This window comes from Sus scrofa, chromosome 7 (assembly GCF_000003025.6).
Source record: "Sus scrofa isolate TJ Tabasco breed Duroc chromosome 7, Sscrofa11.1, whole genome shotgun sequence".
NCBI classification, from domain to species: Eukaryota; Metazoa; Chordata; class Mammalia; order Artiodactyla; family Suidae; genus Sus; species Sus scrofa.
In genome coordinates this window covers 40,883,120-40,899,998 of record NC_010449.5, presented here as the reverse complement: position 1 = coordinate 40,899,998, position 16,879 = coordinate 40,883,120, and the positions used below count along the sequence as shown (strand labels likewise).

The 16,879-nt window shown below is 45.7% G+C and overlaps 1 protein-coding gene and 1 long non-coding RNA gene across 7 annotated transcripts in view; one reads left to right on the top strand and one right to left on the bottom strand.

The window, feature by feature from the left end:
* Positions 1-3,607, bottom strand: part of ENPP4 (ectonucleotide pyrophosphatase/phosphodiesterase 4 (putative)) — a 17,218-nt gene extending 13,611 nt beyond the window's left edge. Inside the window, exons 1-2 of one of the 6 annotated variants that reach the window (XM_021098797.1) lie at positions 2,678-2,875; positions 1,869-1,988 (exon numbers count right to left, since the gene is read on the bottom strand). The gene's annotated coding sequence lies outside the window, so the exon portion shown is untranslated. The other 5 variants (XM_021098798.1, XM_001924940.6, XM_021098800.1 and 2 more) reach the window with 5 other exon arrangements.
* LOC102161511 overlaps positions 3,524-16,879 on the top strand; it is a 27,839-nt gene continuing 14,483 nt past the window's right edge. Inside the window, exon 1 of the long non-coding RNA XR_002345746.1 lies at positions 3,524-3,640. This is a non-coding gene — a long non-coding RNA (uncharacterized LOC102161511). The remainder of the gene's footprint in view (positions 3,641-16,879) is intronic.

The following is a 16,879-nucleotide window of genomic DNA, read 5'->3' as shown; positions in this document are numbered from 1 at the left end:
GGCTGGCAGCTGCAGCTCCAATTCAACCCCTAGCCTGGGAGCCTCCATATGCTACACTTGATGCCCTAAAAGGAAACAAACAAACAAACAAACAAAAAACAAAAAAAACTAAGCTCTTTGAGGCATCACTACAAATTGAATCTCACAGTATGTCTAGAGCTTTTCCAACACAGTTGCCTCAAAGAGCAGAGGGGTGCTGAAACAATTCAACAACTGATACTGGGACAACTGGACATCCACATGCAAAAGAATGTGTTTGGAACCCTTATCTCATACCATCCACAGAAATTAACTCAAAATGGATCACAGACCAAAATTAAGAGCTGATACTATAAAGCTCTTGGAAGAAAATATAGGAATAATTCTTCATGACCTTGAGTTAAACTAAGACTTCCTAGATACAGTACCAAAAGTACCAGTGATGAAAATAACAGAAAATATCATCTTAGCTCAAAAATTATATGAAATGTGTACTCTACAATACAAAGTTGGGTATTTCAATGTGAAAATGTTTTACTCCACTTCCCATGTGCAAAACAACAACAAAAAAACCTGTGTCTGCCCCTCTTTTACAAAACATACAAGTCAAAACCTTTCTCCTCCAAATTCAAGTGCGTTCAATCCTAATATGTTCAATATGTATGTGTTGTTTATCCTAAGATTCATTAATCCCTTAGCCCACAGCTAGGATCCTTGTTTCAGGCTTAGAAGCACAAAGTGGAAAGATTATAGACTCTGAAATCAGAAGGGTCCCAAAATTGGAGCTCACAGTTCATAGCTGAGTGACTACAGGCAGATCTAACTTCTCCCAGCTTCAGTACATCTGCATTTGTAAAATGAGGATGCATAGCGTTAAACAACAGGCCTTCGAACTGAATTTCCTTTTCTCCATCTTAGCTACAAAGCTGTATGTTTAAAAAAAAAAAAAAAAAAAAAGTCCCTACAATGACAGGCAGAATGATATTGTGAAACTATAAACTAATTAGAACTAATTTGGTCTAACCTCTTCTTTTTTTTTTTTCTTTTTCAGCTGCACTTGTGGCACATGGAAGGTTCCGGGCCAGGGATCCAATCTGAGCTGCAGCTGTGACCTACGCCAGATCTTTAACCCATAGTGCCACAGTGGGAACTCTCTAACTTCTTCTTTTTACACATGATGACGCTGAAGTCCTGTGATCAGCCAAACACTGTAATCTTTTTTTTTTTTTTTTGTCTTTTTAGGGCCGCGCCCATGGCATATGGAGGTTCCCAGGCTAGGGGTCTAATAGGAGCTGTAGCTGCTGGCTTAGGCCAGAGCCACAGCAATGTGGGATCCGAGCCGCATCTGCGACCCACACCACAGCTCAGATCCTTAACCCACTGAGTGAGGGCAGGGATCGAACCCACAACCCCATGGTTCCTAGTCGGATTTGTTAATCACTGAGCCACATGGGAACTCCTGTCTGTAATCTTACTAATTTCAGGTCCTTAACACGTCTGCAAGTCTAGTTTGATCCAGTTAACAAGTTTAGTATTCATCTTCATATGATGAACCCAACCTTTCCTGCCAGATTATCTTTCATTAGTGGTGCCTGTATCTAGATCTCTTGTGTTGTTTCCTTCCAGCAGGGAGTGTTAAAGTATGAGAAGTTCTCAAGTATTTTCAAGGAATAAAAATCACTAATCATCCTGCTGCACTACAAAGCATCGAGAGATATTCTGTAATTTTTCAAACCAAAAAAAAAAAAAAAAAAAATCAAAGGAAAGGAAAAAAAGCAGAGTCATCTGGACAACACCCAAATAATCCCGACAGCAATGGCAACTGTATGTAGTTTTCGTCAACTCAGGGGACAAAACAAACTCGACCTCCTCTGAGATGACTTTCTTACTTGCAGAGACTGCATCTCAAGCAATTCTCTGTGGCCTTATCTGCCCGTCTCAAGTTGGGAGTGTATGACAGTTACAGGATATGGTGAAAGATGTTTGCCGCCATTAGCATGTCATCTGCTCTGTAAGACAAAAGCCTTATTCGAAACATTTCACAAATGCTATTTGTAATGAAACTCATATATAGCTTTAAAATAAAAATAAAATAGCATGCATTGTCTACTCACATAGGTAACTTAGGTGGCTTTCTCTAGATTATTACCAGTTATTTTCTTGATATTCTAAAGAAAAACTAAAATTAGTTCTAAAAGACTGGCTTAAAAATTCTAGTATTTTCAACCCTTCTTCAGTTTTCCAACACAAACTTTTCTAGCATCTTCAAAACAGCTACACTTAATCCTACTTTCTTTTTTTTCTTCTTTTTTTAAATCTTACTTTCTACATCATAAAATATAGCCCTCGTGTACTCCTTGCATTTTTTTTAAATCAAAATGTCTCCCAAATGACATTTTGTAGCCAATTTAAAAGCGAGGAGGAGATACTTCATTTATAAAATATCTCCTCCTCGCTTTTAAATTTGTTTAATTCTCTTAAAAGAGCTTGGAGCAACCTCTGGGGAAAAAAAAAAAAAAAAAAAAAAGGAAGAAAGAAAAGAAAACCCAAACATTAAAGGAGCAGTTGATTTCCATTAATATTGGCAAGGTTTCAGGCTTAGGTCCACCAAGTGGCCTGGTGGTTAAGGAAAAAACACAACAAACAAACGACCCTCCCCCGCAACCCAAACCCTGGTGGAGTCAGGGCTGGTATAAACCTGCATCTGCTCGTGGTCACTCGCTGTACTTCATGTCTCGAGCAGGAACTTCCTCATCTGTATAATGGGACGCTACGGTCTCACAAGCCTGCTGTGCCCAGACAAGGAAAGCATTGCTCCTAGAATGCTTCGCCCAGTATCCGGCCGATAAAAAGCACTTCAGTGTTATCTTTCTTGTTCGATTTGCTAGGAAATTCGTTTTTAAATTGTCATTACCATTAACTCTATGTCATCACCATTAACTCTAACCGAATACTGAGGCAGCTGCAGGTCGATCGGAGCCTTTAAACGCGTTCATGTCAAATCCGACGCCCGCTCCGCCGCCCCTGAACCTTCAGGGCGGTCCCGCCGCCTCCCCTCTCCCCACCCCTCAGCTCACCGCCTGCCCAGTCCACGCCCACCTGCACAGTTTCCTCACCTCTTTTCCCACCTCGCCCCCCACCCCTCGCGCCCCCGCAGGTACCGGGGCCACTTTGGGTCACTCGCGGACGTCCCCCCACCCGGGGGATGTGTGTGATGGGGGAAGGGGTCTCACCATCTCTATTTTCAAAGCCCCCGGCAGACGTGGGGCAGGGATGGCATTTCGCTCCCGAATGCCGGGCGCGCGGGGCTCACACTCACCTGCTGCCGCCACGTCCCTGCAGCTCGCGGAACCCCGCGCGCGCGGAACCCGGCGCCGGTGCGTATTGGAAGCGACCGAGATCTGAACGCTGGGGAGCCAGGCCGAGCTCTTCCGGAGGCGCCTGCGCAATAGCGGGCGCCCCCTGCGATTAACAGGCTCTACCACCCCGAGATCAGCGCTGCTTGGGGCGCTGGGAGGGTGCGCGGCTGTCCCGCGCGCGCGACTGCGGAACAGGCTTCCAGCTGGCGGGGACCTGGAGGGCGACAGATCTGAGACATGTCCTCGGATTGGACGCCGCGGCTTCAGTAGATGTAACTCCCTTTCCGATTGGTTGGATTCAGGTAACACTTGGGGACAGCGGCCTGGTTGGGATCGAATGGGGTCTAGGTGGAAGGTTCGTTCTCCTCTCCGGCCACGCCCCTTTGCTAGCGTTCCAGGACTGAGTGCCCTTCAGGGGACCTGAAACACTGCGAGGCCCGGAAAGGGCCCCTGGCTATTGCCAACCCAGGGCTTACTGCCACTCCCTAATTACTATGCACCCGGCGGCTTAGTTGTTTGCAGGAAAAACGACTTGGGTGGCTCTGGAGCCCAGCACAAGTCTAGAGCAACTTTAACCAGTTCCAGTGAGTTGGGATAAATAAATACAGTGTGGTTCTACCAAAGGAGTAGATGTCTTGCTGGAGAAGTCAGCACCTGCGCAGGCAAATTGAGTACTAGACAGTTTATGAGTAAAGTTGCGAGAAACACAGAAACATCGTCTTTGCCATAGGGAACTAGTGGTGATTACCAGCTGAGAAACGGGCTTTTTTTTTTTTTTTTTTTTTTTTTGATAGATGCTCCTGGGGCTGAGCTTTAGTGCATAGCCTTTACCAAGACCCCAGAGTCTGGAAGCAGCTGCAGAGACCATTGCGGGCTGGATGTACTCTGTGGATTATTAGTTTGTACCTTCAGAAGTTAATTCAAGTTTCAAACCTCACGGCTGGCCTGTGTGCTGGTGAGTTGGGGCAGCTTAGATCCCTGGACTGTCAGAGCTAGAGGAATGGCCGAGCCCATGCTGGCCAGTCCCTACAATCTGCCAGACACCTGAGCTTAAATACCCACTCAGTAGTGGAGAAATGTGGGGCCAGAGTCTCCACCTATTTGAGCCCCGGTGTTCTCATCTGCAAAACAGGCCCTCTTCAACCTCTTATTGTCAGATCAAGAGATTTGCCACTCTTGAGACCAAGCCAGTAAAGCACTCAGCGCACACGCTAAGTGTTAGTGAAGTTACTGTTATGGCCAGAAAAGTGTTCCCCAACCTGAACAATGGTCAGGGGAAGGCTGAGCTCTGGGGAATTTACATGATGTCCAACTTAGCTGAATGTAAGTTTTGTGGCTTTGGGGGCATGTGATTATTCATTCACTGGGTTTATGACTGTGTGCCATACAGATCAGATTGTGATTAAGACGTAGCTGCATGGGTATCAGGAGAGAAGGACCCCCCTTCATTGCCACTGCCACTGCCCATGTGGCTGGGTCAGTTCAGGGGGTCCTATGCCCTCTGGTCCCCTCTGTAAGATAACACGCTCAAAAATAGAGGGACAAAATGATTCATAACATTTTTTTTGGTCTCAAGCATCTGTTATTCTCCAAATATTTACCATTTCAACCACAAAAGAAAACTACTTCAGGGAGATCCCTTTGTGGTACAGGGGTAACAAACCCAATGAGGATCCATGAGGATGTGGGTTCAATACCTGCCTTGCTCAGTGGGTTAAGGATCCAGCGCTGCCCCACTGCCGTGAGCTGTGGTGTAGGTCACAGACGTGGCTCGGATCTGGCGTTGCTGTTGCTGTGATGTAGGCCAGCAGCTGCAGCTCCAACTGGACCCCTAGCTTGGGAATTTTCATATGCTGCAGCTGCGGCCCTAAAGAGAAACCTACTTCAGATGGGCTTCTTTCAAACTCCTCACACAGCTATGAACAGAATTAGCCTCTGGTTCATCTAGCGATAAAGGTAACAGTAGCATCGGGGATCATATGATTCATTTTTCACTTCCTCTGGGCAATAGAAGTGACTTCTAGGTTTTTTGTTTTGTTTTGCTCCAGCAACCATCTCTTTCAGTTGCTTTGACTAGAAATGTGTCAAATGCCCAAATCTAAGCCAGCAAGGAATATGAAAAAAGCAGACCGTTCAGTCTGCCCTTTGAGCTGAGTTCTCTTTCCCAAACTGCACTTCTTCTGTCTTGGGAGTGAGGTGGAGTGGGTAGCTGGGGAGACCACCAGAGAGTCTGCTCTAGGGTCATTGGAGGCATTTTATGATTATAAAAAAAACATAACATTACCAAATTCTCCATTTCCAATGTGATTTTTTGACATAGTGTTTGATTTAGGTAGGCAAAATGACAACGTTCATTTATAATGTTCTTCTGCTCAGCTTTTGAAAAAGAAATTTTATGTAAATCTTAAGAAATATGGATGAAGTTTAAACCCATTTTTGTGCTGGAGATTGAAATGAACTAGGAACTATAGTCTAAACTCATCCTTTACAATTGAGTGCTGTGCCCCAGAGAAAACTGACTTGCCTAAATTCACACAGGCTAATTACAACTAGAGTTTTTGCTTCCATGGCCAATGTCAGGTTTGTAAGCAGCAGATTAGAGGTGGTATCTTTTTACCCCCACTAGATTTAAAATCTAGGAGTTCCTGTCATGGCTCAGCAGTTAGCAAACCCAGTTTGCATCCATGAGGACGAGGGTTCGATCCCTGGCCTCCTAAAGTGAGTTAAGGATCTGGCATTGCCATGAGCTGTGGTGTGGGTCGCAGACGCGGCTTGGATTCTGCGTTGCTGTGGCTGTGGTGTACGCTGGCAGCTACAGCTCCAATTCGACCCCCAGCCTGGGAATTCCATATGCACAGGTGCAGCCCTAAAAAGACAAAAATACACACCCCACACACAAAAGAAAGATTTAAAATGTATTCATTAGTGTCAAATATTTAAAATGTTTTATTCTGTTTTCAAAATCCAAGACATAGTTCTAAATGCATTTATTTCTCTTTTAAACTCCTACTTGCGATATGTCATTCAATGCTGGCAGGAATGGGTAGAAAGTTAGAAGTTATAGGGAAAAAAGTTTCAGAAGAAAAGCCACAGCTTGCCCCAAGGAAAACAATTCCTGTCCACTCCTCACTCTGATTTGAAAACAAAACCGAAACTAGTGAATCGTTTCAAATCACCAAGAAGGTATTGTAAGTTTCACATTTTTAATATATATCAGACGTTAATATAAAGAAAACATAATCTAGCTTTTATCTCTAATATAAAGTGGGAGAAGGACCTTAGGACTCATAGTACTTTGGTTATTTTGAAAGCTAAGTTAATGGAAACTCTGCACCCACTCCATTTTCAGCAAGATTACATTTGAATCATCTCAATCAAGTAAGACTGTAAACTATTTAAATACTCCTGTTAAGGGAGTTCCCATCGTGGCTCATCAGAAACGAATCTGACTAGTATCCATGAGGATGTAGGTTCATCCCTGACCTCACTCAGGGGTTAAAGATCTGGCGTTGCTGTGACCTGTGGTGTAAGTCCCATACATGGCTTGGATCTGGCATTGCTGTGGCTGTGAATAGGCCAGCAGCTACAGCTCAGATTCGATCCCTAGCCTGGAAACTTCCATATGCCTCAGGTGTAACCCTAAAAACACCAAAAAAAAAAAAAAAATACTCCTGTTCAAAGTGATTCTGTATTATCTGTCATGAACCATTTAGTGTTAGGCATTCTTCACTCTATGAGAATTTTTTGAAGTATTTAGTAAAGTTGTACAAGAAACTATGAATTCTTCTGAGGCCTTCCAATGTGGAAGGCAATGTGCTAAATTCTGCAAAAGATACAGAAATAAGTAAGATTCAGCCCCTGTCCTCAAGGTGCCTCTAATCCAGGAAGGCAGGTGGAGGAGAGGATATTACTTTGTTACAGCCCAGAATTCATTTCCCCTTCTTCTGGTGTTTCCGCCAGGACCCTGTTCCACCCTCAGTTTTAGCTGTGGGAGTCTTAGGGAGCTGACCACACCCCCCTTCTCTGGCCTAGACTCCTACAGTGACCAGCTATCCCTGGTTGCCCTAAACTAAGGGATTTCCTTGGGCATGGAACTTTTATTGCTGAAACCAGAGACGTCCCAGGCAAATTGGGATGAGCTGGTCACACTTGCTCTGACCCAAGCATAGCCTGTCTGAGCCAGTTCTGATCCCTTGACCACAGGAATGGATTCCATGATGGGCCATGGGGACATGTCCCAGGCCAGACTAAAAAGATTCAGTCCTGAACTGTTTGTTGAAACAACTGAGAAAGAGCCAGTCTTTCAGCAGGAGCAGCTGGACAGGTTGAATATAGACGTTCCTCATTTTACAGCTCTTCACACAAACTGTGTTTTTTTGGTTGTGTTGGTTTGTTTGTTTATAAATTGAAGGTTTGTGGCCACCCTGTGTTGAACAAGTCTCTGGGCACCATTTTTCCAGCATCATTTGGTCACTTCATGTCTCCGTGTCACATTTTGGTAATTCTTAGAATGTTTCAAACTTTTTCGTCATTGGTGTACTACTTGTTATGATGATCTGTGATCAGTGGTCTTTGATGTGACATTGTAATTATTCTGGGGGTCTGCAAATCGCTCCCATGTAAGACAGCAAATTCAGGTAGTAAAAACTGTGTGTTCCTTTTTTTGGGGGGATGCTTTTTAGGGCTGCACCTTTGACACATGGAGGTTCCCAGGCTAGGGGTCCAGTTGAAGCTACAGCTTCTGGCCTATGCCACAGCCACAGCAATACCAGATCCAAGCCACCGCACATCTGTGACCTACACCAAAGCTCATGGCAACGCTGGATCCTTAACCCACTGAGCGAGGCCAGAGATGGAACCCACAACCTCACGGATACTACTTGGATTCGTTTCCACTGTGCCACAATGGGAACTTGGAAAACTCTGTGTTCTGGCTGACCTACCGACCAGTGTTCCCCCATCTCTCTTCTCCCCCTCAGGCCTCTCTGTTCCCTGAGACATACAGTATTGAAATTAGGCTAATTAATAACCTACAATGGTCTCCGAACGAGTGTTCACATGAAAGGAAAATTCCTATGTCTCTCACTTTAAATCAAAAGCTAGAAATGATTAAGCCAAACGGCCAAGTTGTAAAAGCAAAGGAACAGTTCTTAAAGGAAATTAAAAGTGCTGCTCCAGGGAACACATGAATGATAAGAAAGTGAAATCACCTTTTTTGCTGATATGGAGCAAGTGTTAGTGTCTGGGTGGATTAAAGCAGCAACGACCAAAGCCTGATCCAGAGCACGGCCCTAACTCTCTTCAGTTCTTTGAAGGCTCAGAGAGGTGAGGATGGTACAGAAGAAGGGTTTGAGGCCAGCAGAAACTGGTTCATGAGGTTTAAAGAAAGACGCCTTTTCCATAACATCCCCATACAAGATGAAGCAGCAAGTGCTGATATAGAATCTGCAGCAAGCGATGTAGATCTGGCTAAGATCACTCGTGAAAGTGGCCACATTCAACAGCAGACTTTCAATGTGGAGGAAACAGCCTTCTATTGGAACAAGATGCCATCTAGGACTTTCATAGCCAGAGACAAGTCCTGCCTGGTTTCAAAGCATCAGCCAGTGTCTTATTAGCGGCTAATGCAGCTAATGACTCTTTTTTTTTTTTTTTTTTTTGCTTTTTAGGGCCACACCCATGGCATGTGGAGGTTCCCAGGCTAGAGGTCGAGTCGGAGTTGCAGCTGCTAGCTTACACCACAGCCACAGCAACTCCAGATCTGAGTCATGTCTGTGACCTGCACCGCAGCTCACGGCAACGACAGATCCTTAACCCACTGAGTGAGGTCAGGGATGGAACCCGCATCCTCATGGATACTAGTTGGATTCGTTTCTGCTGTGCCACAACAGGAACTCCATCTGATGACTTTAAGTTGAAGCCAGTGCTCATTTACTGCTCCCCAACTCCTCGGCCCCTTAGGAATTATGCTGAGTCTACTCTGCCTGTGCTCTATACATGGAACAGTGAATGAAACCTGCATAACAGCACCTCTGTTTAAAATATGGATTACTGAATATCTTAAGCCGCCTGTTGAGACCAACTTCTCAGAAAAAGAAAAAAAAAGGAGTTCCCGTCGTGGCGCAGTGGTTAACGAATCGACTAGAACCATGAGGTTGCGGTTCGATCCCTGCCCTTGCTCAGTGGGTTAACGATCCGGCGTTGCGTGACTGTGGTGTAGTTGCAGACGCGGCTCGATCCGCGTTGCTGTGCCTTGCGTAGGCCGGCGCTACAGCTCCGATTCAACCTAGCCTGGAACTCATATGCCGCGGAGCGCCAAGAAATAGCAACAACAAAGACAAAGACAAAAGACAAAAAAAAAAAAAAAAAAAAAAAAAAAAAAAAAAAAAAAAAAAAAAAAAAAAAAAAGGATTTCTTTCAAAATGTTACTCTCACTGACAATGCAGTGAATGAAAGGGGCCCTTCTCTCCTGATACCCATCCAGCTGTGTCTCCGTCACAGTCTGACCTGTACAGCAGTTAGTTCTGCCCACTCTCAGCAGTCAGGCGCCCAGTGAATGAACAAACAGGACATGCATAATCACATGTCCCAAATGCCAGAAAAAATTTTTTTATAATTTTTATTTTTTACATTATAATCAATTTACAGCATTCTATCAATTTCTACTGTATAGCAAAGTGACCCAGAATATATATATATATATTCTTTTTCTCCCATTATCCTCCATCATGTGCCATCACAAGTGACTGGATATAGTTGCCTGTGCTAGACAGCAGGTCAGAAAATTTAAATTCAGCTAAGTTGGACATCATGCAAATTATCCAGAGCTCAGCCTTCCCCTGACCATTGTTCAGGTTGGGGAACACTTTTCTGGCCATAACAGTAACTTCACTAACACTTAGCGTGTGCGCTGAGTGCTTTACTGGCTTGGTCTCAAGAGTGGCAAATCTCTTGATCTGACAATAAGAGGTTGAAGAGGGCCTGTTTTGCAGATGAGAACACCGGGGCTCAAATAGGTGGAGACTCTGGCCCCACATTTCTCCACTACTGAGTGGGTATTTAAGCTCAGGTGTCCTGGCAGATTGTAGGGACTGGCCAGCATGGGCTCGGCCATTCCTCTAGCTCTGACAGTCCAGGGATCTAAGCTGCCCCAACTCACCAGCACACAGGCCAGCCGTGAGGTTTGAAACTTGAATTAACTTCTGAAGGTACAAACTAATAATCCACAGAGTACATCCAGCCCGCAATGGTCTCTGCAGCTGCTTCCAGACTCTGGGGTCTTGGTAAAGGCTATGCACTAAAGCTCAGACCAATAGAGTCAGGGTCCAGCTCTCTTAAAAGGTAAGGTACACACTAACAAAACAATCCTGGTACATTGCAAGAGAGGATGAAAAAAATGTCAAGGGGATTTGCCTTTGTGGCTCAGTGATAATGAACACAACTAGTATCCATGAAGATGCAGGTTCGATCCCTGGCCTTGCTCAGTGGGTTAAGGATCTGGGGTTGCCGTGAGCTGCGGTGCAGGTTGAAGACACAGCTTGGATCTGTCATTACTGTGGCTGTGGCATCGACCGGCAGCTCCAGCTCCAATTTGACCCCTAGCCTGGGAACTTCCATACGCCGAAGGTACGGCCCTGAAAAGACAAAAAAAAAAAAAAAAAAAAAAAGACTTTTTATAGTTATACCCAAGCTTTCCAGATAATTTCATATTTGCTTGGTGTTCGTCTTTGCTTTGGATTCTTTTAGGCTAATTTTTATCTCTGATCTTCCCTTCTTTACTCCACTCCCTTCTTCTTTGCCATAAGCAAAAGTGACTGTGCTCTTGCCTATTTCTGGCCTGTCTTGAATGTAATCTACCTTATGTAACCTAAGGCATCTGGCGCAATTAGGACACTGGTTTCGTTAGACGTCTGTGACTATCTTTGCTCTAGGTCCAGGAGCCCTGGGTGTTGGGATGCTTTCTGACACCCTCTAAAAAGAAAAGATGGACTTGTTCTGTTGGCACAGTTTGTCAGAAACAAACAGAAGGCTGCGTCTGTTTTCCAGAAGTCACTTTTGTAGAAGGAGTACACAGTTGGTTAGCACAACTCATTTGTGTTCGTGCTTCTTGAAGGTCAAATCATACCAACAAACACAATGGACTCTTTTAAGAAATATGACTCTTTAGAGTCAAACTCGAAATTTAAAAAAGAAAAAAAAAAAAAAAAAAGAGCTTTACGGAGTTCCCATGGTAGCTCAGCAGTAATGAACCTGACTAGTATTCATGAGGACGCAGGTTCGGTCCCTGGCCTCGCTCAGTGGGTAAAGATCCGGCGTTGCTGTGGCTGTGGTGTAGGCCAGCAGCTGCAGCTCCAACTCAACCCCCGGTCTGGGAACTTCCGTATGCCACGGGTGCAGCCCTAAAAAGACAAAAAGAAAAAAAAAAGATCTTTACAAAATCATAGAGCTGGATGAGCCACCAAGCAGCTGGCCAGGCCTAGGCCAGGTCCGAACAGGTCTGTGCAGACACAGAAACAGATTGAGTGAGCAAGCAGTTTGGTAAAGCCACATAAAATATTTGGTAAGAAGAGAGAGTCAAATTCTGCACTCAGCCCCAGCATACCACCTCTGAGACGGAGTAGATGGATTTCTGGCCTCTTTTCCAGAAGCCTGTGGAGTCCTGACCTCCCACCGTTGCTGCAGTAGATGACATTGGCATCATTACCGACTCTGTCACAGGACACCCAGCATCCGGTTTCCAGCTGCCCATGTGAGCTTCTCAACCACAGGCCCTGATGTCCTCAAGGATCATCCCCAAAGGTCCAGCCTCTAGGGATTCAGTGGAGTCACCAAGCTTCTCACCACAATCCCATCTCTTCTCATCTTCGTCTCCATGTAACTCATCTGCAGCTCTCAGATATTCTCGTGCCAACAATCTGATTTGCTCTCATTGTGGACGTTCACCAGGGTCCCCAATGACTTGCTGAATCTCCCCAACAACTTATGAACTTCAGATCACTTCTCTGTGTGTTCTGTGTGCTCATCAGCCTCTCCCAGGGGCTTGTAGGGGAGACCCAGACCGCACATGACCTCCCAGCGTTTCACTGAAATTATCCACCTGGACTAGTTCACTGGGGCTGCCACTACCCCGTCCCCAGACCCGGTGGCTTAAACAACAGAAACTTATTTTCTCCCCATTCTTCAGGCTAGAAGTCCAAGATCAAAGCGCCAACAGGGTTGGTTTCTTCTGAGGGTCTCGGTCTTTGATTTGTAGGTGGTCTTTGCATGGTTTTCCCCTTGTATCCGCATCCTCTTTTTGTAAGGACACCGTTCGTATTTGGATGAGGGCCCACCTGTAGGACCTCATTTGACCTTAATGACCTCTGTAAAGGCCCTGTCTCAGTATAGTCACATTCTGAAGCACCTGGGGTTAGGATATTGGCCTCTGAATTTGCAAGGGACACAACTCACAACCTACTCCTATTGGTGGCTGGTCCATGTGCCGTGCTTGCAGGTGTGCTCCACCTGCTGGTCAGTGTCCCGCACTGGCTGGCCAGGGTCATGTGGCTGCTTGCTCACATCACAACCCCCTGCCCCTGCCCCCTGCCCGCCGACAGAAAACACCCCCTTGCTGGGGTGACCAACTTCTGCCTAAAGAAACCCCTGGCTTCCTGACACCACAACTGACTGCTGACCCTACCTACGTGCAAGGACCCTACCCCACAGCTGGCCTCTTCTCTCCTCTAAAGAACACAGCCACCTCCCTTGGAGCTGTTGTTAAAAATTCATGTCCTGTGGCCACCGGCTCAGATCCCACCACCAGTCTCTCATCACATCCAGGATTAACCTATGCTCCCTCCTGTGGCTGATGGTGGCCCATATCGCCTGACCCCTGTGTATCTCATGTACATCATTCTTTTTTTTTTTTTTTTTTTTGCCATTTCTTGGGCAGCTCCTGCAGCATATGGAGGTTTCCAGGCTAGGGGCCCAATTGGAGCTGTAGCCACTGGCCTATACCGGAGCCATAGCAACGTGAGATCTGGCTGCGTCTGCAACCTGCACCACAGCTCACGGCAACGCCAGATCCTTAACCCACTGAGCAAAGCCAGGGATTGAACCCACAACCTCATGGTTCCTAGTCAGATTCATTAACCACTGAGCCACGACGGGAACTCCTCATGTACATCATTCTTGACACACCAGCCCCTGCTTCCCAAAGATGCGAACCTCATCCCTGCCTTGGAGCCACTGCCCGAATCGCCCTCCACCCAAAATCTCTGCTTCAATAGAGCTTATGCAATTGTTCGAAATTTCAGATGTTTTGAGAACTGCAATTTTGTAAAAACTTAAAATTACAGGGATGAAATTTGTACAAATTAGGAGTTTCTATTGTGGCTCAGCATGTTAAGAACCCGATATAGTCTCTGTGAGGATGCAGGTTCTATCCCTGGGCTCACTCAGTGGGTTAAGGATCCAACATTGCCACAAGGTACTGCAGAGGTTGCAAATGTGACTTGGATCTGGTGTGGCTGTGGCTATGGTGTAGGCTGGCAGCTGCAGCTCTGATTCAACCCCTGGCCCAGGAACTTCCACATGCAGCAGGTATGGCCCTAAAATGAAAAAAAATTATGCAAATTAATGTTTCTACTTTTAATTTTTATTATTCCATTTTAAATCCTTTCTGGAGTAAGGTGAAGTTACTTATAAATACATTTTTAAAACAACACTCACCCTTTGTATACTAGAGTCATGCTTTAAAAAAATCAATTTAAAAATTCAACTGCACTTGGAGCTCTGTGATGTATATATTATTAGCCCTTACTTTTCAACCTATAGCTTGAAGATGGCTAAAGGCATTTCACAAATAAGGAAGCAGAAAATCACCTAAGATGTGAGTTTATCCTTCAGTTGCCTAATTCTTCACCCCCACTGCACACACATTTTTTTTCTTTTTGATTTCTCAATGTGGTTTTTTTTTTTTTGTCTTTTTGTCTTTTTAGGGCCGCACCCTCGGCATATGGAAGTTCCCAGGCTAGGGCAGCTGCAGCCAGAGCCACAGCCACGCAGGATTGGAGCCACATCTGTGACCTACACCACAGCTCACGGCAACGCTGGATCCTTAACCCACTGAGTGAGCCCAGGGATTGAACACGCAACCTCATGGTTCCTAGTCAGATTCATTCCTGCTGTGCCACGACAGGAACTCCCAATTTCTCAATGTGTTTAGAACGCACCTGGAATGAACCTAAAAATATTTCTTCCCTGAGCATGCATGTAATGTACGAGATGATTATTTCCAGATATTTAAATTTATGAATGGCTACAGAAAGTTAAAGCCTAAAAGAACTCCAGGTTATTGAATTCAAGTCTTTGTTTTACATGTAGGAAGCTTTAATTACCTGCTTAGTTCTAGATAGCAAATTTGATACACTCCTATCTTCCTCGAGGACATTATAAAGCTATTAGATCATATTGTGCTCCTTCGAACAGCCTCCTGAGACCTGTCTGTACCTGTTGCTTGGGTGCTTTCGAAACTCTCTAAGCAGAGGCGTGGTCTTGTAACCTCAGTATCTTCCACCTGAGCCAACTTATGTTCTCTTAGCAGGTTGGCATTCGCTGCACGCCGACCCCTGGGTCAATTAGTTGAGCTCAGAGACTTTTTTCCTTTATGAGATGCATTTCAAACCCCCAAAGCCTCCACAGGGCGTTCTTTATTTTATGGTGGGTTATGTGGGAAAGGTTGGCTGTCTCAATCCTGCTCTTTTCATTCAGTGCCTTGCTGCAGGCCTACTGTGTGTGCGTGACTCTGAGCTATCCCAGGCAAGGAGAATAGTCAAGAATTTGCTTCTCCAAAGACTCTGTGGGCCAGTTACCCATCCATCCAGTTAGGAGAATATCACCCAGCAAATGCCTGGATGGTGGCCAAGAGCACCATCTCTCTCTCTCTTTTTTTTTAAATGATTTTTTCCCCATTGTAGCTGGTTTACAGTGTTCTGTCCATTTTCTACTGTACAGCAAGGTGACCCAGTCACACATACATGTATACATTCTTTTTCTCACTTTATCATCCTCCGTCATAAATGACTAGATAGAGTTCCCAGTGCTATACAGCAGGATCTCGTTGCTTACCCATTCCAAAGGCAATAGTTTGCATCCATTAACCCCAAATTCCCAGTCCATCCCACTGCCTCCCCCTCCCCCTTGGCAACCACAAGTCTGTTTTCCAAGTCCATGAGTTTCTTTTCTGTGGAAAGGTTCATTTGTGCCATATATTAGATTCCAGATATGTGATATTATATGGTATTTCTCTTTCTCTATCTGACTTACTTCACTTAGTATGAGAGTCTCTAGTTCCATCCATGTTGCTGCAAAATGGCATTATTTCATTCTTTTTTATGGCCGAGTAGTATTCCATTGTGTATATATACCACATCTTAATCCATTCATCCGTTGATGGACATTTAGGTTGTTTCCATGTCTTGGCTATTGTGACTAGGAGCACCATCTTGGTTAAACATATAAATATGCCTTTTCCTGGTCTTGCTAATGTGGTGGAGTAGCTTGGGTAGGAAGACCAGTGGCTTTTCCTGTTTGAGCAATGGAGGAAAACATAGACTCACCAAATGTGGAAGATGGAGAGGACCTTAGATGATATGTGAGTCCATGCTGCTTGCTGTCTGAGGCTCAAGGTCACAGCCCATTATTCTCAGACCTGGAACCTCCACCTGGCTTCTCATGGCAAGTCCTGAGCCTGCTTCTCTCTCTCCACATCCTGGGGACCAGCTCTGCCTCTAAGCAATAGCTCAGTGCCCTGCAGCTAAGTCAAGGTCCAGAGGGCCAACAGGTGGGGAATTCTCATCAATGTTCGGGTGTCCTGGGATAGCACAGGCCTGATCTCCCTGTTTTATTCTCGGTCTGGCTTGTATTCTTCATGTGAAGGCAGAGTTCTGGGTGGTTGCGCTCAGAAGCTATTCCTTAGCTGACAGCTCACACTGGTCCTAGAATTCCACACCCTGCCTGTCCCACAACGCTGTGCACAGACCACAGGATAGAGGTGGACGGAGAAGACAAACACCACCAGCAGCATCGGTGGTCAGCTGGCACTGCCTCTGCGCTGGTGCCCGATGGCTGGGGGTATGTGTGTGTGTGTGTGTGTGTTTGCGTGCACAGGAAGAGCTGAGAATGGCCAGTGACCTAAACTCCTTCTTCAGCTTTCAAACAAGTGTTCTGGACAGTTCTTCCCTGCCACCCCCGCCTGTGATATCACCTGATGGGGTCAGGGTACCTGGAAGCACATATCTCTGCCACCTGTCTCTCTCCTGCTTTTGGGACCTGGCTTGTACTAGGACACAGCTCGTTACCTGGACTGGTTCACCATGGGGAGGGGATACTAAAGAGACAGCCAGGTCACAGGCACCAGGAGGAGGTCCCTTCTGCCACCTGGAGCCCTGCACCAGGAGGGCCACTGCAGACTCTCAGGCTCTGCCGTGGGGCTGTGATTCAAGGCCAGGGGACACGTGAGGGCGGGGACAGGCCACCGAATTAGGAGGATCTGGTGTGCT